The 18,349-nt window shown below is 38.1% G+C and overlaps 1 pseudogene; it reads right to left on the bottom strand.

Moving 5' to 3' along the window:
* Nucleotides 1–10,886: 10,886 nt before the first annotated feature.
* Nucleotides 10,887–11,540, bottom strand: LOC103254891 (annotated as a pseudogene).
* Between the last annotated feature and the right edge of the window lie 6,809 nt (nt 11,541–18,349).

Here is an 18,349-nt window from a genome sequence, read left to right as displayed (position 1 = left end):
ACACTCTTAGACTGACACTCTTTTGCCCAATGATAGCCTTTTTGACATTTAGGACACAGTGTTTTTTGGTCAAGTAGCCCCAATAGGTGGCGATGGTGTGTTTTGTGAAATAGCCATACCTTGCTTAACCAGACAATTCCTATTAATATGTCTGAATGGACCGTAACTAAAGCAAGACTATAATGAGATATTCTTTTGCTTATTACTTATATACTTTTGTTTATATTACTTATATATTGCTCATATTGCTTATATATATTGTTTATATTACTTATTTTACTTATATTACTTATATCACATATATTACTTATATACTTTTGCTTATTACTGCTCGAGCTCTCTGCATTCCTATAAGAAAAAGAAAAGTGTAACTAAATCCAGGTTTTATTTCAGTATTCTCAACCTTTAAAAGAAAACCTTAGAAAGAGGTGCAGTAACAGTGGCAAAAAGGAAGTTCTCCTCCTCATCATCATCATCATCAGCATTGTCTGATATAATCAATTATATTGCCAGTCTTTTTTATCAGTTTTATTAAAGCCTGACAAGTGTTATTAGCATTTTCAAAAGCCAATTGTTTAACTAAAATTTCTGCTGCCTCTTCGCTAGTAATTACCCATTTGATGGTGGTGGTTAGTCTGGAGATGAAGTCCTCATAATTTTTATCTGCCTTTTGCTTTATCTCAGACAAGGAAGGAGTTTAAGTGGAATCAGCAGGCAAGTTTCTCCAAGCCGTAGAAGCACAGTGGTTTATTTGTGTATACACTTCGCTAGGGAAAACTATTTGAGTGTTGTATGTGGTGTACTGCCCAGTACCTGTTGGCATATTTTTAACAATAACAAATGTATCTGGTGGCCGATTTTGATTTTGTGGCATTTGATTTTGTACCTGATCTTCATACTCTGTTCTCCATAATAAATAGACTCCTCTGGATAAGCAGCTTTTAGCCAATTGTTGCCAATCAGAAGCAGTCATCCAGTGAGAAGTGAATTGAACTAAAATAGTAAGAGTATAGGAAGCCAAAGGACCATATTGTGAACTGGTCTCTTTTAATTCTCTTATCAACTTGTAAGGTAAAGACTCCCATTGCACTTGGCCCAGTCCATCAATGTCAGTAATAGCCACTGGAAAACATGCTGATAAACTGAAATCTCCTTCCTTCTCTGCCTCTGCTCGAGCAGCCTGTATTCCAAAAAGAAAAGGAGGGGCAGGGGCACTGCCGGGTGTACGGTTTAGAAAGGTGGATTCGTGTTATTAATGTAATTGTTACCATGGTAATTTGTGGCTTCATTCTTCAAACCTGCCATGTCCTGTGGGGATAATTTATCGTTATAATTTGGAGGCACAGAGGCAGCAGCAAAAAGAAAATTTCTTCATCATCCTCATCGTTAATGGCCTTTTTGGAAGGAAATTTCTCATAATCCTGCTGTGGATTTAAAGCATCTTTGATTATATTCTATAAAAAAAAAGCATTAGGTAGCACCTTTTCAGGCCCATGTTGAGTATAATACGATCTTAGTTCTTCCCCCACTCTTACCCAGATATCCAAATTCACTGTACCTTCTTCAGGAAACCACATTGTTCCTGCACAAACTGCAAAAAGTGGGCTAGATTGTTAGAAGAAAACTTAGTTCCATGTTTAGACAAAGTATTCAGTAGTATACTGATGAACATTTTTCACTCCTTAGACTTGCTCTGGCCCATGATTATGTCATGGCTCTGGCATCACAAAAAGAAATCCTTACCCATCCTCACTCTACCTGTCTCTACAGAGGGGTCTGCAGCACCCTGGGTAAGATCCTAGCCATCCTGAAATGAGAAAAAGCTTACTTTTTAAGAGCCCCACAGTTGAGCACCAGTTGTGGGGGTCCTGCTCCTGCAGGGATTGGGGGTCTCTGGCAGTGTGACAGCATCAGCGATTTAAACTGGAGGGATAGATATAAAGAGAAAGAAAGGGGGGGAGAAAGAAAGAGACTGGACTCCTGTCTAGTGCAGAAGCCATTTAATGGATGTAATCCCAGGGCTTTTATCCCCAAACTCTGCAAAGTTATTATCACAGGAATTCCTGCTGCTATGGTTACACAAAAGGTAGCATGTGCCTTTCACACAACCAGGTCCAGGTGCACACAGGACACCCCCCACTCTCAAGCAGATGTATTTTTCAAACATGAAGAAAAACATGAAGTTCTTATCCAGTTTCTATGTACCCTTAATTGTTTATAGCTATATAACATCATTCAATGCTTACACCCCAAATCAACATAATGATATATTACTTTTTACTATTCTATGCTAATTCAAACTAGATTCTATGAAACAGTTGCTGCTATAGTTACACTCTCCTAGCACCAGCAAACCTAATTCAAACTTCACGGGCCCTGCAGAATCAAACTAAACTAACCACACTTCTATAACAAAATGGTTACTTAAATTTTCTTAATCTATATAAACTATTTTCTAAAACCTCTACCTATAAATATCTAAAATCACATCAAGAGAACCTGTGTGACTTGCACTAAGGCTCCTCAATGTGACTCAAAGTTAAACTTAAATTATTTAAAAGCAAAAACTATAAACGGTGGAAAATGGGAATAATAGACTCCCAAATTTGCTGTGTTCATTCTGGTTTCTGAGTCCTCTGTTAGAGCCAGCTGGAGCCTTTTTTGGTTGCTTGTGCCAATGGAAAAGGAGGGAGGGAATAGGGTCAACAGCTCCTGAATACATCCTAGTCATCTTGGGGTCAATGGCCCTTCCTGATCTCTAATGCTCAGTGGGTCTTCGTGGCCAGCTCCCAACAGTCTATTTATTAAAATTGCCTTATATAAACCAATAAGCATTCATTTTTAGACAACAAATTTATTGAATATCAAGCATTCTGAATGATTAAATGCCAGCAGTGACATTCTTATGCAGGCAGGAAATACACTAGCAAAAAAAATTCATCCTCAAGCATTTGACAGCAGGTACCTTTTCCTGAGGAGGAGGAAAAAGAAAAAAAGGCATTTGGCACAAACTGCAGGTGGCTGCTGAGGGGGAGGTGTCATTTCGCAAGCACAATAGGTGTCCAAGACTCTTGAGAAGAAGGTGACAGTTGAAGACAGCAGCAGGTGTTTTCTATGAGGAAGAAGGACCTCTCACCAGAGTTGTCAAACATTGTTTTCATGCATGTTTCCTGCAATAATCTGGTTTGGTATTTTAACTGACAGCATCACATATGCCTAAAAAGAATTCTGAAGTCTGTTTTTGCAGGCTAGTTGTGCCAAAACTTGTCAATCATCTAAAAGAAAAATTCATAAAGAAGAGGCCTTAATGCAATAAAACCACAAAAGAGAATGAATAATCATAAGTTTGTATATAAGAATTATTAAGAACTCAAGCAGCTTCCATGAGCAATGCTGGAAGATTTGGGAGAACTAAAGATTGAAATGCTCCCAAGAAACCATTATAAAAGTGTTCTATTTTCAAGTGCCACAATTCATTATAAAATATTTGTAGAATGATCACAAAGCACTCAAAAGTCCATAAAATACTGTGGGTATGCTCCTCAAAATATGGGAACTTGTTTCTGGATCATTATTAATTCCACCAAGATTGTACTCCTTTTGTAGCTCTGGTCTGCATGTGGAAAATGGCAATGGGGTTTAGATAATGCAGTATCCAACAGGAGAAGCCTTGCCAATTAGTCACTTTGCTACTCTCCATAATCAAAGACTTTGTTCAGAAATTTCAGCATGTAGAGGTAGAGGTTAGGCTGCATTGTGTACAAACTTTTATTTTATAATAACTAAATATAAGGTGGTGCTTTCTTGAAACTTTTGTTGGACAAACCAATAGCATTTCTGGGTAACAATTCACACCAGAGAATTGCTCATTAGTTCATGTAAAATAAAAACAGCAATTGAAGAAGCAGAAATAAAAGGGAGTCACAGATAAGGAGTAAGATGAAAATTAATAATTTTGGATGTTTTCATTGCTCATTTTATCTAAATAAATTGTGTTTAAAAGGGTGCTTCAATCAGGCAAGTTTAGGTTTAAACAGTCTAAATAGTCAAATATGATTAAATAAAATGTGAGTAGCAAAGATAACACATGCTTATAACTGTGATGTGGAAATAAAGGCTATGTGTTTCATGTTTGTGGTTTTAAAAGAGGAAAAAATAAATGTATCACGTGTGATGATTCTAAAACCTTACTATTTATAAAAGTTCTTACAATTTTTGCTCAGAAGGCAGACACTTACAATGAAAAAAGTGCAAACCTTTCAGTAGCCTTTCTTAGAAAATTAAAGATGACTTGCAAAGAAACAAAATACATTTCATCTGCTGGGAGATTGCTTAAAGCAATAGGAAGAAAAACTGTTCCAGAGGTTCTGCTCTTAGAAGATGAAGAGCTTTAAGTGAACTTTTCATTGGTTTAGAGGGCTTCTCCTCCTATGTATGATTAATATTTTCCACACTTAAGTTGAGATTTTCTTGGAAAAAGCCTTTGATAACTGTGGTTTGTAAATGTGCCATCCACAAAATGGAATATGTCTTATCTAACTTTAATTGAGTATACTTGTAAGCATACTAAGTCCTTTCTTTTCACCAAAACCAGATGATCACATCAGCATAGCAAGGTATATTCCAGAGAAGTTAGTGTCTCTATACTATAGAAAGTACTGCAATCAATACATGATATGCTAACGAGTTACTTATGGTTTCAAATAGAGAAACAACCCTTTCTAATTGCTATGTTTTCAAGAACAAAGCTCTTATTAATAAAAGTAACTAATTAGGTTATAGGAAAGTCAAGTTAACTATTTCAGGCATGTCATCACTCACTAAGAGATTATTTACCAATAAGAAGGTACAGTATAGAAGATCAGTGTCTCTGAGACAATAGGAATAGCAAGGAATCTAGGAAATTTTGGTATATAAAGCAAGCAACAACAACAACAACAACAAACCCACAGCAATCTCAAACTTTAAATGCAATGATTTTGGAAGTATTACTAAAATTCATATGTTGAAAAAGTGGAAGAGAAAGTTTTCACACTTCAAAAAAGGAAAAAAAAAGTAAATTAATTTGTGCCAAAATACATGGTTCTAGTTTAAATATGTATCTTAACTCTCCAAACAATTTTCTTGCACTGTAACCTTCAAACCTCCCTTACATATACACTAGCTGATTAATCTTGGTTAAATTACTTTTTTTTTTGCATTTCAGTTTGCTCACCTGTGAAATGGGGATACTATTTTAGTGTCTGAAGCATAAAGTTGCTGTGAGGCTGAAGTGAGGAACTTACATACAAACCAGGTAGTGCCTGTGACAGGATAAGTACTTGACATATATTAACTATTATTTTGTACAAGATGGGGTTATTGCTAAAAACTGTATGTGAAAAAAGTAGCATGTCTCAAAGTACAATCGTATTTAGTAATAGAACATTTCATTTTATGCATGATAAATTGACATGCTAATATATAAAAAGATCTTACATACTTTGATTTTTATATAAACTCAAAGTTGTTCTACAATTGCACAATAATTGTCTTTAACCATGTAATTTTTTAAAAGAGTAGTTGAAAGGAAAAATACTTGCCTCTCCTTAGAAGATAGAAAAATTGAATTCCACTTAGATGTTCAGCTAAGACAGCTTCAGATATACAGCCAACTAATTTATGTTCATATATTTTTACCTATCTTTTCCTCATTTTTGGTTCAAAAGTTTTTCACTGTACATAACAGGGTATATACTCTGTAGCTTATGAATTAGAGATGAATTATCACAAATGAGTAAATCTGTGTTTTGGAGTTACTTTTCCATTTCAAGTTTATATGGTTAGCTGTTGGTAGTGCCACTAGTCTAATTTTACCAATGAAAACTCAAATTGCATTAGGTAGATAAATGGTCATCATATAAGTAAAGTTTGGACCTCCCTTTGGCCCTGTTTCATCAGGTGTGAGATCAGGTACCCTCACGGATGTTATGTGCACCCGCTCCTTCCCCTGGCAGTGTCCTGCTACTGCCAACCCCTTTCTTATAGTGTTATGATAAATGTTCAGGGTCTGCTTATAAGTGAGAACATGTGGTACTCAGTTTTTTGTTTTTGTGATAGATCAGAGTATGATAGACTCTAAATCCATTCAAGTTGCTGCAAAGTCCATAATTTTGTACCTTATTTATAATATTCCATTATATATATGTAACACAATTTTTTAATCCAGTCCACTTTCAATGTGAAGCATGATTGGTTCCATGTTTTTGCTATTGTGAATAATGCTGCAATAAACATGTGTGTGCAGGTATCTTTTTTACAGAATTACTTGAGTTCCTCCAGGCATATTCCTGAGAGGGAGACGGCTGGGTCGTGTGGAATGTCAATTTTTAGATCTTTTAGGAATTGCCACACTCTTTTTCACAGAGGCTGTGTTAGTTTATACTCCCCAAAACAGTACAACCTATTTGAAAGGATGTTCCCATTTCACCACATTCTCTCCAGCATCTGTTGTTTTTTGTTTTATTGATGATGGCCATCCTGACTGAAATGAGGCAGTATCGCAGTGTGGTTTTAATTTGCTTTTCTTTGATGATTAGTGTTGGCTGCTTATATGTCTTCCTTTGAGAACTGTCTATTCAACTCCTTTACCGACTTTATTTTTTTTAAGCTCAGCAAACTTTCAGCACAAGGGCTTACTCTCAAAGCAAGGTTAACACAACAGAAACCATAATACATAAGCATTTTTTACTGTCTATGCTGAGATATGATGGAGTTTAAATTATGAGCAACAGCAAATCAAAATTATGACAGAGATCTTGGGAGTTTTTTTTTCTTTTTTTTCTGAGTTGGAGTCTTACTTTGTCACCCAGGCTGGAGTGCAGTGGCATGCTCACTGACACCCCAGCATTGACCTGCTGGGCTCAGGCAATCCTTCCACCTCAGCCTTCCAAGTAACCGGACTACAGATGCGCACTACCGCAGTTGTCTAATTTTTATCTACTGTAGAGAAGAGGTTTTGGCAAATTGCATGGGCTTGTCTTGAACACACAGGATTAGGCAATCCACTTGCCTTGGCATCCCAAAGTGCAGGAATTACAGGTTGAGTCACTGAGTCCAGCCCCCTCTTTTTAACATATTTTTTATTTTAAAATTGTGGGGTACAGTTAAGGGTTAGGTATACAAATATGTATTGTGCAGGTACCTTTGTTGATGAGGTGTGACCCCCGTCCCCACACAGATATTGATTACCATTAATCCCACTTCCCTTTCCCTCCCTGCCCCCCCATAGTTTCCTGCCACCATCAATCATTTTCTTATAGTATTATGATTGTTGTTCAAGGTCCAATTATTAGTGAGAGCATATGATACTCAGCTCTCTGTTTCTGTGAGAGATCACTCAGTATTATAAACTTCAATTCCATCCAGGTTGCTGCGAAATTCATGATTTTGTTCTTTTTTATGGCTGCATAATATTCCATGGTGTATATGTACCACACTTTTTAAATCCAATCCTCTTTTGATGGACAGCATGGTTGGTTCCATGATCTTGCCATTGTGAACAATGCTGTGATAAACATATGTGTGCTGGTATCTTTTTTATAGAGTGATTTGAGTTCTTAAGGGTATATTCCCAGTAGGGGGATTGCGGGCTCATATGGAAGGTCAATTTTTAGAACTTTTAGGAATCGCCACACTGATTTCCACAGAAGTTGTACTAGTTTACACTCCCACCAACAGTATAGAAGTGTTCCCTTTTCACCACATCTTCTCCAGCATCTGTTATTTTTTGAGTGATTGATGATGGCTATTCTACCTGGAGTTAGGTGGTATCTCAGTGTAGTTTTAATTTGCATCTCCTTGATGACTAGTGAGGTTGAACATTTCTTCATGTATCTGTTGGCCACTTGTATGTCTTCTTTTGAAAAGTGTCTGTTCATATCCTTTGCTCACTTTGTAATGGAGTTGTTTGTTTTTTTCTTTTCAGTACATTTGAGTTCCTTGTAGGTCCTAAATGTTAGGCCTTTGTCAGAGATGGAGTTGGCAACTACTTTTTCCCAGTCTGTGGGCTGTCTTTCGGCTCTCTTGATGGTTTCATGGCTTTGCAGAAGCTTATCAGTTTAATGAGGTCCCATTTGTCTATCTTATCTCTTATACCCTGTGGGTTTCAGGTTTTGTTCAGGAATTGAATGCCAGTTCCAATTTCCATAAGGGTGTATCCTGAATTTTCTATGGTTCTTATGGTTTGAGGTTTTACATTTAGGTCTCTGATCCATTTAGAGTTAATTTTTTTGTATGGGGATAGATAGGGGTCTTGTTTGAATCTTATGCATGTGGTCAGCCAGTTTTCCCAGCACCATTTACAGAATAGGTTCTCCTCTACTCAGTGGTAGGTGGTGGAGGCTTTGTCGAAGATGAGTTGGTTGAGAAATTGGGGTTTTGCTTCTGGAATCTCAATTCTATTCCATTGGTCTATATGCCTGTTCTTGTACCAATATCAAGGTGTTTTGATTATTGTAGGTTTATAGTAAAGTTTAAAGTCTGGTATTGTAATACCTCCTGCTTTGTTTTTTTTTGTTTGTTTTTTGTTTGTTTTTGTTTTTGTTTTTTTGCTGAGGATTGTTCTGGCTATTCTTGGTTGGTCATTTGTGTTTCCATATGAATTCCTGTATTGTTTTTTCTAGATCTTCAAAGAATGTTGCTGGTAATTTGACGGGTATTACATTACATCTGTACATTGCCTTAGGTAAGAGGAATATCTTCACAATGTTGATTCTTCCAATCCATGAGCATGGGATATTTTTCCACTTGTTTGTGTCATCTTGGATTTCTTTGAGCAGCATTTTGTAGTTCTCATTGTAAAGGTCTTTCACGTCTCTGGTTAGGAAGATGTCAATGTATTTAATTTTGTGTGTGTGTGGCTACTGTGAAAGGGATTGTGCTTTTTATTTGGGTTTCTGTTTCTTTATTATTGGTGTAAAGAAATGCAATTGTCTTTTGCACATTTATTTTATACCCTGAGATTTTGCCAAAGTCATTTATCAGTGCAAGGAGGCTTTTGACAGATTCCTCTTGGGTTTTCAAGGTATACAATCATGTCGTCTGCAAAGAGAGATAACTTGACTTCCTATTTTCCTATTTGGATACCCCTGATCGCCTTCTCTTTTGTGATTGCTCTAGCTAGGACTTCCAATACTATGTTGAACAGGAGGGGTGAGAGTGGGCATCCTTGTCTCATTCCAGTTTTCAAGGGAAATGGTTCCAATTTTTGTCCATTTAAGAGTATGCTGGCTGTGGGTTTCTTGTAGATGGTTTTTACTATTTTGAGGTATTCTCCATGTATGCCTAGATGTTTGAGGGTTTTTTTAATCAAGAAGAAGTGTTGTATTTTATCAAAAGCTTTTTCTGCATCTAATTATATAATCATGTGGTTTTTGCTTTGACATCTGTCAATGTATTTTATTACATTTATGGTCTTGTGAATGTTGAACAAGTCTTGCATCCCAGGGATGAAGTCTACTTGGTCATGTTGGATGATTTTTGAAAAGTGTTGTTGAATCCGGTTTGCTAGGATCTTGTTGAGAATTTTAGCTTCTATGTTCATCAAAGATATTAGCTTGTAGTTCTCTTTCTTTGTTGAGTCTTTACCTGGCTTGGGTATCAATGTAATGTTGCCTTCATAAAATGATTTGGGGAGGTTCCATCTTTATTTATTGCCCAAAATACTTTCAGTAGGATTGGTCAGTTCCTCCTTAAATGTCTTATAGAATTCTGCTGGAAAGCCAGAACTTTTTTTTGTAGGTAGTTTTCTTATTACATAGTCAATTTTCTTGATTGTTATTGGTCTATTTAGGGTTCCAATTTCTTCTTTTTTTCTGTCTCTCATTTTATTACAATGAAGTTTAACAGTACAGAAAAGTCACATGACCTTGAAGGGTCAGATTTCTTAAACCCTGCAACATGAGGAACTCAATACATTAAATATTGTTACACATTCAGACTTCCAATATACAGGTACTTGAAAACAGTTATAGCCCTTACCAAGCTAGGTTGGGGACATGAAGTCTAACAGCATCTGAAATGCTGTGAAGGCATAACTTTACAAATAGCAATTTAAGCTTACAGAACTTGCCTTTATTAAGGTGGTATGTTCATGTAATTCACAATTTAATGAACTAAATTTACTATACTTCACTTCTAAAAACCTAGATGAAACATGAAAAAGAAGTCATACAGTATAAGTTGGAACTTCAGGAAAAGTTCCTGCTTTATTATTCCAAATAAATTTTCCCATGTAAAATTAATGTCCAATAGTTCCTGGTATGTGGGAAGGTAATGTTTGTTAAAGTCACAATGAAGCCTTATTGACAGAAGCTTAGCTATATAAACAGCATAAGTTGAGAAAAGGTTTCATCTCCAAACCTATTAGACTGGATGAAGTAAGATCAGTAACAGCCACCTTGCAACATAACAGGAGGTCTCATTCCCATCAGAGGTCGAGGAGTCCCACCTTGGTAAGGGGGCACCATTGGCAGTCCCTGCCCATACGGTGGCATAGCACCAGGAAGATATCCTGGCATGCCTTGATGATGACCACCATACTGACCATGAGGTGGCATTGGGAGTCTCTTTCCTTGCCGGGCTCAGTGGCTCAGCCTGTAATCCTGCGCCTTTGGGAGCCTGAGGTGAGTGGATTGCCTGAACCCGTGGGTTCAAGACCTGCCTGGGCAGCAAGACCTCATCTCTACAATAAATCCAAAAATCAGCCGGGCATGGTAGTGCATACCTGTAATTTCAGCTACTTGGAAGGCTGAGGTAGAAGGATCACTGGAGCCCAGCAGGTCGAGGCCGCGGTGCCCGGGAGCATCCACTGCACTCCAGTTTGGGCGACAGAGTGAGACTCCAACTCAAAAAAAAAAAAAAAAGAATACCTGGAGCTGAAACAGCCTGTGCTTGAGTCATTGGAGGAATTCTGGGATGTGGAATGGAGAGGGGGCACACCTGGTGGCATACCAGGCATAAAAGGTGGTATTCCTGGTCCAGGTGGCATCATTCCACCCATTGGCATCATTCCAGGTGGCATGCCTGATATAACTGGTGGTATTCCTGGCATCAGAGGAAGAACACCTGGCATTAATGGAGGTATGCCTGGAAGCATTCCTGGTGCTCCTGGTACTGGTGGCAGTCCTGACTGTGCCATTGGGGGAATATAACCTTGTTGAGGCTGAATAGGCTGTGGCTGAAATGGAGTTGAGGCTGCAGAGTCATCAACATCATATTCCTCAGAATCATCTTGTTGCTTCTTTTTTTGACTTTCTTATGTTTTTTGTTTAAGAAGTCATCTTCTTTCATCCATATCTTTCTCTGGAATACTTTCCATACCATATATTTCCAACTCTATGTTTGTTCTTCCAGGTACTGCATTTGGTACAGCATCTATTGTTTCTATATGCACCTGCATGCAGTGAATAGCTAAGCCAGGTCCTGCATACAATTTCTTATGACATATTGGCATTTAAAATGCTTTGCTTTTTGGTGCTGTATAAGAATCTTCTCATCATCAAAATCTCTATTACAAGCTGGGCTTGGTGGCTTAGCCTGTAATCCCGTGTCTTTGGGAGGCTGAGGTGAGTGGATTGCCTGAGCCCGCGGGTTCGAGACTCGCCTGGGCAGCAAGACCTCATCTCTACAATAAATAAAAAAATCAGCTGGGTGTGGTAGCGCATGCCTGTAATTCCGGCTACTCAGAAGGCTGAGGCGGAAGGATCGCCGGAGCCCAGCAGGTGGAGGCTGCAGTGGCCGGGAGTGGCCATTGCACTCCAGTCTGGGTGACAGAGTGAGACTCCAACTCAAAAAAAAAAAAAAATCTCTATTACAATACCAGCACCAAGACTGCAGCTACCTCTTCTTGTGGCCCATAACTGCGCACCACCAGCAAAATAAAAGGGAAAAGAAGCAGGAAAACACAAAGCGAAACCATTCACTTTCTAGACCCAAAGGATACCAACTGCATCCCACAGGAAGCAGACACAAAATCCCAATTTCTTCCAACTTTCAACCAAAGCAGGTTGTGTGATATCAGAAAGTATTCCATTTCCTTAAGGTTTTCAAGTTTGTTTGCATACAATTGTGCATAGTAATCTCTAATGATCTTTTGTATTTCTTCAGGGACAGATGTGACTTCATATTTTGTGTTTCTGATTGTGTTTATTAGGGCTTTTTCTCTTTTTTTCTTGGTCAGCCTAGCTAGGGGACTATTGATCTTGTTTTTCCTTTTGAAGAACCAGCTTTTTGCTTCATTGATTTTTCATATTATCTTTTTGTCTTCTATGTTCCAGATTTGGGCTTTTATTTTGATGATCTGGATTCTTCTGCTGAATTTAGGGTTTTGGTGGTCTTGCTTTTCAAGCTTCCTTAGGTGATTTGTTAGGCTGTTAATTTGTGATCCTTCCATTTTCTTCATATGTGTTTGTAGATATGAATTCCCCTCTTACTACAGCTTTCATGGCATCCCAGAGATGTTGGTAAGATGTTTCTTCATTTTCACTTGTTTCCAGGTATCTTTTAATCTCTGTTTTGATTTCATCATTGATCCAGGAGTTGTTTAGCATCATGCTATTTAGTATCCATGTCTTTGTGGGTTTTGGGGGAACCTCATTGGTGTTGAGGTTTATTTTTATTCCACTGTGGTCTGAGAAGGTGCATGGCAGAATTTCACTCTTATGAAATTTGTTTATGCTTGATTTATGGCCAAGGATGTGGTTGATATTAGAGTATATTCCATGTGGTGATGAGTAGTATATATATTCTGTGGTCGTTGAGTGGAGTGTTCTGTAGGTATCAATTAAGTCCATTTGGTCAACAGTCACATTGAGGTTCTGGATCTTGTTGCTGATTTTTTTCCTGATGATCTGTCTAGGGTTGTGAGTGGACTATTAAAGTCCCCAGTTATGATAGTGTTAGAGTCAATATCTTTTTTGAGTTTACCTAGAAGTTGCTTTATGAAAGTTGGTGCTCCTATATTGGGCGCATATATGTTTAGGATAGATATTGCTTATTGATGAATTGAACCTTTTAGCATTATGTAGTGGCCTTCTGTATCTTTTTTAATTTTTGATAACTTGAAGGATATTTTGTCTGAGATTAAGATCACAACTCCTCCTTTCTTTTGTGTTCTGTTCACCTGAATATTTGTTTCCCATCCTCTTACTTTGATTCTATGAGTGTCCTTTCTAGTGAGATGAGTCTCTTGAAGGCAATATGTTGTTGTCTGGTGATATTTTATCCATTTTGCCATTCTATGCCTTTTCAGTGGTGCATTTAGTCCATTCACATTCAGGCTATTTATTGAAATGTGAGAGTTTATCCTTATCATAAGTTTCTTATAGAGTTGTTGTTGTTGTTCCTGTTTGTTTGTTGTTTTTCTTTTGGTTTTGGGATTGGTTAGTGTGTGTTTTTAATCTTGTTCCTGTAGTCTTGTGAAAAACATTGTTGTTCTTTTTTTCTTGTCTTCCATGTTTAATACTTTCTTAAGTATTTCTTATAGAGGTAGTCTGGTGGCAGCATAAGTTCTTGGGGATAGAATATCTGGGAAAGATTTAATTCTCCCTCACTGATGAAGCTTAGCTTGGCTGGGTAGGTTATTCTTGGTTGAAATTGTTTATCTTTTAGAACATTTTTTTTTTTTGAGTTGGAGTCTCACTCTGTCTCCCAGACTGGAGTTCAGTGGCCACTTCTGGCCACTGCAGCCTCGACCTGCTGGGCTCCAGTGATCCTTCCACCTCAGCCTTCCAAGTAACCAGAATTACAGGCATGCGCTACCATGCCTGGTTGATTTTTTTATTTATTTATTGTAGAGATGAGGTCTCGCTGCCCAGGTGGGTCTCGAACCCGTGGGCTCAGGCAATCACCTCAGCCTCCCAAAGGCCCGGGATTACAGGCTGAGCCACCGAGCCTGGCTCTTTTAGAACTTTTAAGATAGGGTTGCAAGCTCTCCTAGCCTGCAGGGTTTCTGTAGACAAATCTGTTAGTATTCTAATTGGTCTTTCATGGTAGGTAATCTGATCTTTTTCTCTTGCTACCTTTTGGATCTTTTCTTTTACACCTACTTTTTTTAGGCAAATTATTATGTATCTGGGAGTTGATCTTCTCATTTGTTGTCTTGCAGGGTTTCTCTGAATCTCTTGTGTTTGAATTTTAGCATCACTGATGAGATGGGGGATGTTTTCTTGAATAATCTCATGGAATGTTTGTTCTGGGGTGGGCTCTGTCTCTCTTTCTGTCTCAGGAAGTCAAATTATTCTTAGGTTCGGTCTCTTGAAGTAATCACTCATCTGTTGAAGGTATTGTTCTGTCTTTTTAAACTTCTTTTCTATGTTTTTGACAGTTTGGGTTAGTTCTATATTTTGGTTCTCAAGCTCTGAGATTCTTCTGCTTGGCTAATTCTGCTTTCCATGCTTATCAGTTTGTTATTTATTTCATTCACAGTATTCTTTACTACTGTTATCTCAGTTATCAACTCCTTCCTAGTTTCCTCTTGTTTCTCCTCCATTATTTTCAATTTCTCCATTAATGTCTTGATATCTGGGTTTGTAGTTTGAGACTAGTCATTCTGGGAGCTCTTCATTGTTTGCATTCTGAAGTCAGTTTTCTCAGTGTCTGACCTCTCAGGGGTCTGTGAGAGACTCATATTCTTCTTTTGGTTTTTCTTTTGTAGATTTTTCTCTCCTCCTTTTCCTCCCCTTCTTTAATTCTGTTTTTCAGGGAATGTGGTGCTGCTTTTACTTCTTTTTGTTCAATCTCCTGTTCTTCCTTATGAGCATTCTCTGGCTTTCTTCACTTTTGAGCCTGGACTGTAGATTGAGGCTGTACTTTTTGAGATTTTGAGATATAATTGAGGGTGAAGCTGTGATTCAGAATCTATCTGCAGTTCCCAGTATCCACCAACAGGTGTATGGGCACACTGGAATCCATTTCCTTACAATCTGTCCATGCAGTGGGGTTTAGGTTTGCTCCCTGCAACCAAAGGAGGTAAGAAAAAGGAAAATATTGGAAGTAGGGGGGGTGAAGAGGAAGTTGGAGAGAGAGAAGAGTAAGAGGGAAAATGGACATACATACCAACTAATAAATGAAAAGAGACACAGGGCCAGAAAAGAGTAAAACCCAAACAAACAAACAAGATTTCCTAAAGCATACTGGTAATCACACAAAGACAGTCCAATAAATTCATGGCTTTTGATGTGCTTTTTCCCAACACAAACAAGTAGTCTAACTCACAAAACAAACAAAAGTGAGCAAAACAGTCAAAACAATAAAATAAAAAATCAAAATAAGAAACAAGACTAGCTCTGTGTCTTTCCTGAGTGTCTAAAGTTTCTTCAACTCTGATCTCTAGTCTCTCCCCTTTGCAGGCAGATAGACTTTCTCTAGCTTGGGTTGGTTCCCTTGGCTTGCTGCCTGAGAGGTCTGCCACAGGACTGAATTTCCTGTGTCTGATTCAGCATAGGGGAGGGTCTTTTGTCTCCTGTTTTGAGAGGTTACCTTAGAAACCAAGGTAGAGGCTGCTCATAGATGAGCAGGGCAATGCAAATCTCTGCCTGGAAAATAGCCTCAGTGGGTGGCTCCTCTTTCGCTCATCCTTTCTCTCCCCTCGTCTTTTCTCTCCACTTGTCTGGTCTGTGAATGATCCACTATGATGGTCTATAGCGGTGTGTGTCTGGCGTCAAACACTGGGAATCAGCTATATAGCTGAGCACTGCATTTGATGTGCCACAGAGGCTTGGGGTGGGGGAAGGAGCCCACAATTTCCTGGGGCCAGAGCTGAGAGCTGAGAGCAGCTTTTCAGCACTTCTTTAAGATATACTGTTCCCTTACACAACCATGCGGTCTTAGCTCCCAATTTGGAGGTTAGGCAGAGCTGGGTGGGTGAGTCACTGCAGGTCTCTGCTTGGTCACAGCCAGTCCACTTTTTAATAGCACTTTGCTTTTTTCATTTTGGCATCTTTGAGTTCCTTGTAGATCCTGAATGTTAGGCCTTTGTCAGATACACAGTTGGCACATATTTTTTCCCATTCTATGGGCTCTCTCCCTACTCTCTTGTTTTTGTTGTTGTTGTTGTTTGTTTGTTTGCTTTGCAGAAGCTTCTCAGTTTGATGAGGTCCCATTTGTCTATCTTATCTCTTACTGCTTTTGCTTTTGGGTATTTGATCAAGCATTGGTTACCTGCTCCAATGTGCATAAGAGTGTTTCCTGCACTTTCTTCTAAGATTCTTATAGTTTGAGGTTTTGCATTTATGTCTTAGATACCATCTAGAGTTGGTTTTTATGTATGGTGATAGGGAAGGGTCTTGTTTCAATATTCTGCATGTGGTCATACAGTTTTCCCAGTACCATTTACTGAATAAGTTCTTCCCTCCCCAGTGGTTTTTGGTGGAGTCTTTGTTGAAGATGAACTAGTTAAGAAATTGAAGTTTTGCTTCTGTAATTTATAACCTATTCCATTGGTCTACATGCCAGTTCTTATGCAAGTCCAAAACTGTTTTGGTTATCGTAGCCTTATAGTAAAGTTTAAAGACTGGAAGTGTGATATCACTTTCTTTGTATCTTTTGCTAAGACTTGCTTCGGCCATTTGTGTTTTTTTATGTTTCCACATGAATTTCTATATTGCTATTTCCATGTCTGAGAAGAATGATGTTAGTAATTTAATATGTATTGCATTGAATCTATAAATTTTCTTGGGTAGGATGGACATCTTAACAATGTTGAATCCTCTAATCCATGAACATGGAATGTTTTTTCACTTGCTTGTGTCTTCCTTGATTCATTTGTTCAGTGTTTTGTAGTTTTCATTGGAAAGATCTTTTACTTCTCTGGTTAGGGAGATGCCAAAGTGTTTCATTTTATTTGTGGCTATTGTGAATGGAATTGTGCTTTTTATTTGCTTCTCTGCTTGTTTGTTGTTAGCATATATGAATGTGACTGTCTTTTGCACATTTATTTTGTGCCCTGAGACTTTGCCAAAGACCTTTATCAGTATGTTTTTACAAATTTCCAGATTTTCAGGATATAGGATCACATTGTCAGCAAAGAGGGATAAATTAACTTCCTCTTTTCCTATTTAGATACACTTGACTTCCTTCTCTTATCTGATTGCTCTAGCTAGGGCTTTCAACACTATGTTGAACAACAGGAGGGATGCATAAATATTCATCAAGGAAATTGGTCTGCAGTTCTCTTTCATTGTTGGATATTTGCCAGATTTAGGTATCAGTGTGATGTTAGCTTCATAAAATGATTTGAGGAGAGTCCCATCTTTCTCAATTGCCTGGAATACTTTTGGTAGTATTGGTGTCAGCTCCTCTTAGCATGTTTTGTAGAACTCCATTGGAAAGTTGTCTGATTCAGGGCTCTTTTTTTGTAGGTAGTCTGTATTCTCGGGTAAAATCTTTCCAGGGGTCTAGGGAGTTCCTGTGTTCTTCCATTAAATCTTCTCCATTTATGATGACTTTTTTCCACTTTCCACCCATTAATTCCATTGTTCAGTGATGGGGGATAGCTTTTGCTTCAAACTCCTCTTCTTCCGTATGTACTTCTGCTGAATTGATTCAATTTTGAATCCAAACTGATGGTGGGGGGTTCTGCTGTCTTTTTGCAGTTTTGAGATTTGATTAAGGAGTAATGGGGGAAGTGTGGCTCAGAAGCTATCTCAAGATCCCAATATTCACTCACTGGTGTGTAGACATCAGGAATCCACTTTCCACCACCTTACAATCTGTCTATGTGATGGGGCTGTATCAATGCCTCCAAAACCAAAATGAGATAAGGAAAAGGAAAGAAATGGAGAAAGGAAGAAGGAAGGCAAAAGGAAGATGAAGAGAAAAAAAGAGTAGAAAGAAAACAGGCAGACTCACACAAACAGAAAAACAAACAAAACAAAAAATTGAAGACACATTCTCCCTCAAATAAACCCAAATGAAGGAAAGAGAGAGAGAGAGAGAGAGAGAGAGAGAGAGAGAGAGAGAGAGACTATGAAAAAGAAAATCCTAAAGACAACAAGGTCAGACTTCCTACTGGAGAAGATCAGTTAGGATTGTTCCAGACTTATCTGCAGAAATACTACAAGCCAGAAGAAATTATAGTGATAGTGATGCCTATACATTTGTATGCTCCTGATGGACTGATACTTCAGCTGCTACATATCAAAGCTGTCAATGCACAGATCTTACCTTCCATGAAAGGTATTTTCCAACTTCCTATTCATTGAAAATATTTTGTGTGAAACCAAATTCTGTACAACCCTGAAAATTTCTTCAAACATTCATCATTTAATTTTGTTTTCTGGGTTAAAGCAATTCACTGTCTACATCATAT

Source organism: Carlito syrichta, unplaced genomic scaffold, assembly GCF_000164805.1.
Source record: "Carlito syrichta isolate Samal-C Ts95f unplaced genomic scaffold, Tarsius_syrichta-2.0.1 Scaffold287613, whole genome shotgun sequence".
NCBI classification, from domain to species: Eukaryota; Metazoa; Chordata; class Mammalia; order Primates; family Tarsiidae; genus Carlito; species Carlito syrichta.
This window is presented reverse-complemented; position numbering and strand designations above follow the sequence as displayed.